We start from the raw sequence: 10,318 nt of genomic DNA on the forward strand, positions 1-10,318 counted from the left end.
GGGACGGACATCTCAGAGCGGGGGGCAGTTGAGGAGTTACCTCAGGCTCCTGGCCAGGATCACCATGGCCCCAATGGTGCCCTGCAGCCGCACAAAGAGTCTTAATGCAGGGGCGAGACGTTGCTGCATGTGGGGGAGGAAGCTATGTCTGAGCAGCTGCTGCTGCATTCCACCCCAGAGGTGGCTGCATCGACTCCTTGGGTGTTTGCATGGCACTGAAGCATGCATGGCACTTCCAGGCAATGGCTCAGTGCACAGGATGGCTGTGTTTGGCTGCTCAGTCTAAGTGCTCAGTGTTATTAGCATTTGCATTGTAACCCTTCTGCCAGGCGCTGGGTTCCTTCTAAAGATCTAACCAAAGCCAGCCAAGCCCCATCCAGAAACCTGGGGCCCGCTGTATGCCAGCCCAGGCCCCTGCCACCAGACCCCTCCCGCAGCGCTGCGCACAGGGGTTGGGCACAAAGAGCCCTTGGGGGCGAGGAAAAGGGGGATGAACACCCGAACGCGGGAGACCCAGTAGTTCATAGCAGCTGGAGGTCAGGGCTGCTCCCCAGCCTTGGCCATCTGCCCGTGCAGGCTGAATTCAGCTGCCACTGCTGGCGGGGAGGCTAGCACCACAGTGCTGGGCAGCAGCCTCCGCCCAACCCACGGCCAGATGGCACCACCCGCCCTATTCCCAGGGATCAGCAGCTGCACCCTCACTGAGTCCTCCAGCCCCGTGCTGCACTCCCTGCCACAGCCCCCCCACTGGGCCTGGCTAGGGCTTGGACCGAGCCACTCCGGACACCTTTGCTCTACAGCTTTGGGGCTAGCGTTTCCCAGCAGGGTCAGTGTGTCTCACCGCCCCCAGTGCCAAACCTGGCCTGGCCCAGCCCAGCCCAGTTCCTGGAATGCCAATAGGGCCTGGCCTGTCCAGGCAGCTCCCCAGCAGAGGGCGCAGCAAGCTCCCTCCCCTGGCCTGCCTCTGCCCCGCTGGAGTTCCCAGCCACTACCCCTTTGCCCAGCAATCCCAGCTAATTGTACCCACCGTGGATCTTGGGCAAAGGGCACCTAGCTCAGGAGCAGCACACGGGCTGAGGGCCTGAGACCCCATGGTGCTGCAGCCCACATGCCTGCCCATGGTGACCAGTGCCTGGAAGATCCCTGCCTGCTAGGGTTACCATTCGTCCGGATTCCCCCGGACATGTCCGGCTTTTTCGGGTTAAAAATAGCGTCCGGGGGGAATTTGTCAATGTCCGGACTTCCCCTCCTCCCCCCTCCCATGCAGAGCGTGCGCGCGGTTTACAGACCAGCCGGGGCTCCGACAGCCAGAGCCAGAGCCCTTCCTGCACTTCCCCCCGCCTCTCTCCTGAAACTTGACACCACTCCCCTCCTCCCCCTCCCTCCCCCCGCCCTGCACTCACAGATCACCGGCCGTTCGTCTGGAGCTCCGAGCCTGCTGCCCTCCCCCGCTGTCGAGCGCGCTGCTCTGCAGCACAGTAAGGGGGCCGGGGGCCAGAGAAGCGGCAGGGAGGTTCGGGGGGGGGTTAATCAAGAGACAGGGAGCAGGGGGAGGGTTGGATGGGTCAGGGAGTTCGGGGGGGGCTGTCTGGGGGTTGGGGGTGTAAGGTTTTGGGCAGAGTACAGGTGGGGGGTCTCAGGAGGGGGCAGTTAGGGGACAAGGAGCGGGGGGTGTTTGGGAGTTCTGGGGGGGGGCTGTCTGGGGGTTGGGGGTGTAAGGTTTTGGGCAGTCAGGGTACAGGTGGGGGGGTCTCAGGAGGGGGCAGTTAGGGGACAAGGCACAGGGTGGCTTAGGTAGGGGGTGGGGTTCTGGAGGGCAGTTAGGAGCAGGGGTCCCAGGAGGGGGCAGTCAGGGGACAAGGAGCGGGGGGGGGGGTCGGGAGTTCGGGGCGGGCTTTCTGGGGGAGGGTGGATAAGGTTTTGGGCAGTCAGGGTACAGGTAGGGGGTGGGGTCCTGGGGGGCAGTTAGGGAGAGGGGTCTTAGGAAGGGGCAGTTAGGGGATAAGGAACAGGGAGGCTTAGGTAGGGGGTGGGGTTCTGGAGGGCAGTTAGGAGCAGGGGTCCCAGGAGGGGGCAGTCAGGGGACAGGGAGCAGAGGGGTTTAGATGGGTCAGGAGTTCTGGGGGGGGGCTGTCAGGGAGTGGGGGTGTGGATAAGGGTTGGGGCAGTCAGGGGACAGGTAGGGGGTAGGATCCTAGGGGGCCAGTTAGGATGTGGGGAAGGTCTCAGGAGGAGGCAGTCAGGGGACAAGAGGCAGGGAGGCTTAGGGAGGGGGTGGAGTCCTGGGGGGCAATCAGGGGACAAGGAGTGGGGGGGAGGGTTGGGGGTTCTGAGGGGACAGGAAGTGGGAGGGAGTGGAAGGGGCAGGGGCGGGGCTAGGACAGGACAGGGGCGGGGCTAGGGCGGGGCTCCTCCCGTCCTCTTTTTTGATTGTTGAAATATGGTAACCCTACCTTCCCTGCAATCTTGGCAGACGGGCTGTGCAAGGATCCAGCCACCCTGTTTAAACTCTCAGCTGTGAGGTCGGCTGATCTGGGCCCAGGCTCCAGCGCTAAGAGCAGGCAGATGCTGGCTGGCGAGGGGGAGGGGCTGAGGCCCAGCTCCAGGCCAAGGCTGAACGGCTGCATGAGGTTCGTTTAGTGCTGGGCCACGTCTGTCAGCCCAGCTCTTTAATGGCACCGGAGCCTGGCCTGGCGACACCCATGTCCTAGAGGGGCTGGCTCTAGTGCCTCAGCTGCGATCCCGGCCCACCCTTGCCTGGGGTTGTGTGATTGTTCAGACACTTGCCTGGGGCAGGACAAGGAGCCCAAAGGGCTCAGCCAGACGCTCACCTCTGCTGTGCCGCTCCTGGATGGGCCAGGGGGCATCGGGGACTGACGGGAGCGCCTGCCCCTGCAGCAGAGCCTCCACTACCAGCAGCGAGGGGACCGAGTACCTGGGCAGGGTCTCCACCAATAAACCTTGTTTATTGCCTCTGCTCAGTGCCAGGCACTTGCTTTCACTCCCAAATGCAGCTGCTACCCCAGGGTCCAATGGGCCTAAAATCTCCCTCTGACTAGGAGCCTCCCAGCCCTGGCTACTGGCCTGTGCTGCCTGCCAGGCTGAAGGGAGAGGCGCTAGGCAAGGGGAGATTTTCAGTCTGGGGCTTGGTGGTTGCCCTAAGGCTGTGGTCTTTATGAGCCTGGTGTGGAACAATCAGCAAATAGCTCCAATGCACTGTTACTGCCTCCCCCGGCTTGTGAGTGATGTACTAACTGTCCAGAGCCGGGGCTGGCTCCGGGGAGCCCCACTAGCCCTTTCCAACCATGGACTGCATGCAGGCCCCTTCGGGGCCACGGTGTTGTCAGGCGCTGCACCAACTGCTCCAGCAGAAGCCGCGCGTCCCTCTCCCCTGCTGCCTTCGTCTGCTCACGCTGGAATTCCACCAGAAATGGCAGGCAGGCTTGTCTGGCAGGGTTTGTTTGCCATAAAACTTGGGCTGCTTATTCCATACGGCACTGCTGGCCTCCAAATAATGACAGCTGGGTTCCTGTCAGCACTGCTGTTTGATTTCAAAGTGGGGTCTCTAGCCAATGAGTGCCAGGCTCACCTTTCTCACCGGGCTGAAGGTAGCTGCCACGCTGGCATTTTTTCTCCAGGCTCCTGGTCTTTCCCTGCTCCCTAGGCATTTTCACAAAGAACTGGCAACAGCTCCCCGTTCCCCTCTGGGCAGCCCACCTGGGTCACTGTGTTTTTATCCTGGGCCTTCCTACGCATCCCTCCCTTTCCAGCTATCCTCCTCACGGGAGACCGGGGTCAGGTGCGTTTGGGGACACTGGAGTGTCGAGTGGGTACTGCACTCGTTAAGGCCAGGGGAGATGGAGGCGGGCAGGAGGGTCAGTGTGGTGGTGCTGTGGAGGTGCAGAGAGGTTGATGAGCAGGAGAGAGGAGGAGGCTCGGGTTCAAGGATGCTTGGGCCAAGAGCAATGGCGACCAAAGGCAGGGAGCTGGGTTTTGACCTGCTGTCTGCCCCAGGGAAGCATGTCCATCCTCCAGACATTCAGCTGAATAAAGAGATCAGGCCGTGAGGCTTCATGCACAATGGTGGCTGAGTGGAGGGAGTGGGAGGTGCCGTGACTGGACCTGAGTCTTTCTGGGGCACGAGGGGGGTCTAGGGGTGCACGTGGCAAGGGGAAGGATTGAGTCCCTGCTCCAGCCCCGACATGCTGCTGGAGTGCTGGGGCCAGAGACAGCCTGCAAGGGGCTGGGAGAATTGCCCTGGTGCAGGCAGAGGGCTGGGCAGCTCTAGACAGCTGTGTGGGACCCTCCATGAGCCCAGAATCACGAGGGTTTAAAGCCTCTGTGTCTGGGCTGCCCATGCCGCACTGCGCCCCAGGCGAAGCGCAGTCCCTGCCGGGGAGGGCTGAGAATGAGCAGAGCCTCAAGGTGGAGAGCTGATGCTACCTACTCTGCCCCTTCCGGGGCGCAGGCAGACTTCCCATCAGGGCACCTCTGTATACCGGCCCCCTCAAGTCGCCATATGACCTCTGCGAGGTGTCCTCCTTCCCCTCGCCGCTCTCTGCTGCCCTTCCCTAGCCCCCACCGTCTCGTGTCCGGCGGTATCTCTTGTCTAGCTGGCGCACCCCTCCACCTTGCAGCTGGTCCATCAGCGCTCCCTCTGGGCCATGCTCGGCCGCCCCCTCCAGGTGGGTGCCCTACAGATCCTCTCTGCTGAACCTCCCAGGCACTCAGCTAAGCCCCAGGGTGCTGCTGCTGGCCCATGGGGGGGAATGCAGCACAGCTGAGTGTGCCAGCCTGCAGAGCCCCCTTCTCCACAGTGCCTGCCTGTGGGCGTGCTGGGCGTGCAGCTGGGAACGGCACGGCGAGAGTGGCGAGGCGCAGGCTCAGCTAGCTGTGCTCCCGGGCCCAGCCTGCACTGCAGGGCACGGAGATGCCAGTCAGCAGCCAGTAAGCACTGCCCTTTGGCAGATCCCACCCTGCTCACTGCCCAGGAACGGGGGTGTGCTGGGCGAACAGAGCTCCTTGCCAGAGCACACTGAGGCTTGCAATGCTGCTGGAACCTCGGGCTGGGCACTTGCTAATGCACACCAGGGACGTAGGCCTGTGCTGGGCCATGGAATGGAGACACCAAGCCAAAGAGAATGTGGTGGGGGTCACTTTTCCCTTGAGCCAGTGTCTCACGGTGGGGCTGTGTTTATTGGGGTGCCATCTAGGCAGAAAGCTGAGGGCCTGAGTATGTGCTGCTCCATGGCCCTTTCTGCAAGTGTCTGTCCTGGCATCCTAGCCAAACTCCCACCTTGGCGATGAGATTCTGCCACCTGCATCCCTTGCCCTGACGCTGCCATGCCTGCCCTGCGTGAGGATTAGTTGTGATTGCAGTAGCCCAGGGGCACTTCCAGTGCCATCCAACAGCCGAACTAGCGCTCCTCCAACCCACTCCACTGAACGCTGCCCCCCAGCGCCAGCCCCACCCCACGACAGCGAGGAGACACTCGGAAGGCTTTGTAATTCATTAGTATTCATTATAACTGATCAGTGACGAGGCAGTGGCTAGAGCACAGGCCAGGGAATTAGGACGCCTGGGGTCTATCCCCAGCACCCTGCCACGTGTGCAGGTGCATGACACTTAAATGGCTCAGTCTCCCCGTGTGTGAAATGGGGATGCTAATGTGCCCCTATCTTTGTAAAGAGGAGAGAGGGGAGGGCTGGCAGGGGTCTGGCTTGTTTATCACCTCATTGGAGAATGGGAAGCTCTGCCCGCCAGGGCTGCCCTGGCGTTTAGACACCCCGTCACTGCAGGCTGCTCAGCTCTGGGCTTTGGCACAACCCATGGTAACTATAGTGGCCATCCACAAGGCGTGGCTCCTGCCCAGGGCTGGATTTTGAATGTGGCCCTGCCCCAGCATTGGGGTGGGGCCTGGGGGCAGATTGAAAAGCAAACTGGGCTCCCTAGTGAGACATGCGCTCGGGGATTTCAGGGCTGTTCGGATCCCTGATGCCGTGTGCCCAGGAGTGTTGAGGGGAGGCTGCTGCTGGTGCCAGCCGACATGCACAGCTTGGCTTTTCATGGTCTCCCTCCTGACACACCAGTATTGGACTGGCCACGCCTGCCTTCGGCCCTGACAATCCGAGGCGCTGCTGAAAGGGCACTTTTGTGCCCAGGGGTGACCTGGCTTTGACAGCGCACAGCCCAGCTGACAATATTTGCTGTGACTCAGCCGGGCGCATGGCCCACCCCGGCAGCCCTCGTCTCGCCGCATGAAGGGCTCTCTGGGCTGCCATACCCAGGCCAGGCGGGTTTGGAAAACGTCTGTCCTTGACAGAAGCTGGACAGAAGCGTGTGTTTCAGAATGTCCCACCAGCTCCCTCGTGCACTCGAAGAGCTCTGAACTGGCATCTGTGCCACCCACCCGCCATGCAGCAGTGTGCGCTGGGGCCAAATACAACCCTCCTTGGCCACGGGAGTCAGACTCTTCCGCATCGAGGGCTACAGTGGGCAGACGGTTGCTGAGGCTGGCAAAAGAGATGGAGCATTTCTGCAGCCAGGATCCCCAGCACACAGAAGGGAGCAAGGAGTTGGCAGGCCCTGTGCTGGCCACTTCTCCCTCATGGCTGGAGGGAGCAGGAAGGAGGGTGTCCTTTGTGGCAGAGGGGCATGAGCAGTCCCAGGGTCTGTGCCAAGCCCCTCCCCCAATAGCCCTGGGATGGGGAATCTTCTACTGTGCTTCCAGCTGGAACGTCCATTTGGGGGACCTCAGCCAAGCCCTGTGGCATGGGCTGCTCAGACTCCACCAGGAATTTACTCCACCCATCCACGCTGGAGCTCCCTGGGCACGCTCCCATGGCCCCATGGCCAATACATTGGGAGAGCCTGTTAATGGCAGAGTCACAGTTGCTGTGGGGCAATACGCAGTTGCGCTCGTCTTGGGTAGTGGTTGTGCATTTGAAGTATCAGCTGTAATTTGATATTAGTGCAAACTCATGCATTTATGCTACATAAGTTCACTGAAGAGCTGCTGCTCCTGTTCCCAGTATGTCCCTACCTGGGGCTGGAGGTAGAGCCAGAGGTAAAATGAGGACAGCTTTTTACCTTTAATTTCCTTCCCCCATAGCCTTGATGCCAAAGGTGCCATTACCAGTGATAATTCACTGCTGTGCATGTGTATGCTAGATGGTCCTTCCCCAAAAACTCAACCCCACCTGAAAATGAGCTTGGAGATGCAGAATGAGCCACTCCAAAGTTGGAGAGAGCCTGGAGGAGAGCTGCAAAAAGAAGAGGTTTAGTAAACATGAGCTCTGAGGAAAGGTTGAAAGAACTGGACACGTTTAATCTAGAGGACAGACCGCTGGGGAAGAGGGGACAAGATGCAGAAGGGCTAGTCTATAAAAAGTTGTTATAACGAGGACTGTGATGAATTGTTCCACTGAGGACAGGGCAAGACGGCTGAATCAACAGCGGGGTGTGTGTGGGGGGGTGTTAGTTATTAGAAGCTTTCAGATGATCAGGGACAGGTAGGTAAGCCCTGGAGCAGGCTTCCAAGGGAGGTTGTGGAATCCCCAGCCTCTTAAGAACAGGTTGGACAATCATCTATTGGGGACAGGCTAGGTTTATTTGGTCCTGCCTCCATGTGGGGGGCTGGACTGGATGATTTCTGGAGGATCCTTCCAGCCCTACCTTGCCATGATTCCGTGATTTCAGGGAACGTTAGAGGCTGCTCAAAGAACGGTTGTCTGTTATAGAATCATAGAAGATTAGGGTTGGAAGAGACCTCAAGAGGTCAACTAATCCAACCCCCTGCTCAAAGCAGGATCAACCCCAACTAAATCATCCCAGCCTGTCCCCTTGCAGGTATGTAGAGTCTTCAATTAAATGATCATTTTCTCCAGGGCCCCTCCTTCTGCCAGTGCTTGGGGCTGTGCAGCAGAGGAGGAGGCTGTTGTCTGTACACCCCGTCTCAGTCACTGCAGAGGTTGGAAGGTGGGTGATGACCGAGGCAGGGGGCTGCTGGAACAAAGTGGCTGGGGCAATGGTTGAGGTACTAGGCTAGCAAGAAAGAGAACTGGGCTCTGTCTCTGGGTCTTCCTCTACTGGGTGAGTGACTAAAAGCTTTCAGAGGTGGCCACTACCTCAGTTCCCCCTGTTTTCTCAGACCGTTTGGCCTGATTCCCAGGTGAGCTGAGCTCTCACCAGTCCAACCGTCACCCCAAATTAGTGAAGGATTTTGCAAATTTTGGCCTTGTGTAAAATGAGGGTAATGACTCAGTGGAGTTGTGAGGGTCAATTCATTAGCATTTGTGAAGCATTCAGACTATGGTTACAGCAGCAGAGATCCAGATTCCTGGGTTCCAGTCCCATCTCTGGGAGGACAGTGACACCTAGTGATTAGAGCAGGACTCTGGGTGCTAGCTGTTTGTTAATGACTCTGTGAAGCTGGACCTGTGTAACTACAAAGGGACTTGATGCTGAACTACCCCTTTAGGCATCACTGACAGTCTCAAAACTGCTACTCAGCTGTTGGTCTCGCTCAGTCTTTCCTTTTGCAGCTGCTCCACTTTGTATGAATTAAATATTCATCGGGGGAGAGAGACTGACTCTATAGCCTCTGGATTTGGCACCGCTGCAACCGCTGCTGGAAACCAGTGTCCTGTTCTGGTGTCTACAGTCCAAGAAGGATGTTGATAAATTGGAGAGGGTTCAGAGAAGAGCCTGAGAATGATTAAAGGATTAGAAAGCCTGCCTTATAGTTAAGGCTACGTTTTAGTCATGGGTATTTTCAGTAAAAGTCATGGACAGGTCACGAGCAGTAAACAAAAATTCACAGACAGTGACCTGTCCATGACTTGTACTATATACCCCTAACTAAAACTTAGGCTGGTGTGGCCGCAGGTGCTTGGGGGGGGCAGTCTTGGGGTGTCACGAGTGCTATGGGGGGTTGCCTGGGACCCCTGCTGGTGCTGGGGGCGGGGAGGCGGGCAGTGGTCCAGGACCCCTGCTGGTGCTGGGAGGGAGGCCGGGCAGGGGCGCATGGCCCAGGACCCCTGCTGGTGCTGGGGCAGGGAAGGGTTGGCGGGGCTGGCAGGCTCCCTACCAGCCTCTGCACAGCTCCCCAGAAGCGGCTGGTATGTCCCTGCAGCTCCTAGGGGGAGGAAAGGTTGGGGGGCTCAGTGCACTGCCCCCACTGCAAGCTCCGGCTCTGCAGCTCCCATTGTCCGGGAACCAAAGGGAGCTGCGGGGGCAGTGCCTCCGCCTAGGAGCTGCAGGCACATGCCGTCCATTTCTGGGGAGCCCCCTCCCCACTCCTGAGGTAAGCACCACCCTGCACCCCAACCCCCAGTCCTGAGCTCCCTCACACACCCAAACTGCCCCAGCAGTAGCTGGTGCAACTGGCCCAGGGGCAGCCTGATCTGCTCGGGCAGCCCCAGAGCCAGTGCACTGGGTGCTGCAGAAGTCACAGAGGTCACGGAAAGTCACAGAATCCCTGACTTCCATAATCTCTGTGACAGACACAGAGCCTTACTTACTGTGATAGAGTGAGCTCCTTTAGTCTCTTTAGCTTAACAAAGAGAAGGTGAAGGCAGTGGCGAATTTACAATGTAACACACAGTGCCCTGGCATGGGGCCTCCCAACTATAGGGGGCCCCAGGGCTGGGCAGACCAGCACCGTCCAGCACCCCCTGCAGGGGAGACCGCTGCAGGGGCAGAAGCTGTGGGGGAGAGCAGGGAGGGAGCCATTTAAGAGCTGTGTTGGAGGCGCAGCATGCAGTGCATTCTCCTAGCTGGTGAGCCAGGCTCCTGCTGCTGGCTGGTGCTGGCGGCCAGGTGAAGGGCCGGCTATGGGCGAGCTGTAGGGGAGGTGGGCGGGCACACTCCCCTGGTGGGGCGTCTGCCCGCGCCTGTCCTGCTGCCCTGCTCCTTTGGATGCCGGGCAGCGCAGGTGCAGTCCCTGGTGTGCATTGCTGCTGGCGCCCCCTGGAAAAAGGCCAGGGGAAGGGAGCAGCAGGCCAGGGGGTCTCAGCTCTCACATGCCGCTGCTACCACAGCTCCCTTTGGCAGCGAACAGGAGCAGCGGCCGGGCAGGGACATGTCCACCAGCCAGCCAGGTAAGGCAACCCAGCAGCCATGACTGGGACTGCCCGAGCCCCTCCACCCCGTGCACTGCTCCCAATACACCCCCCCCAGCCCCCTGCCCTCACTCCTGAACCCCCCATCCCCACCCCCACCCTGAGCACAAAACGGGAACTCCTGCACCCCCATCCCCACCTGCACCCCTCGCACCAAACAGGAGCTGCCCCAGGTAAGCGCTCCACACCCCAACCC

Source organism: Chrysemys picta, chromosome 10, assembly GCF_011386835.1.
Source record: "Chrysemys picta bellii isolate R12L10 chromosome 10, ASM1138683v2, whole genome shotgun sequence".
In the NCBI taxonomy this organism is placed as follows: domain Eukaryota; kingdom Metazoa; phylum Chordata; order Testudines; family Emydidae; genus Chrysemys; species Chrysemys picta.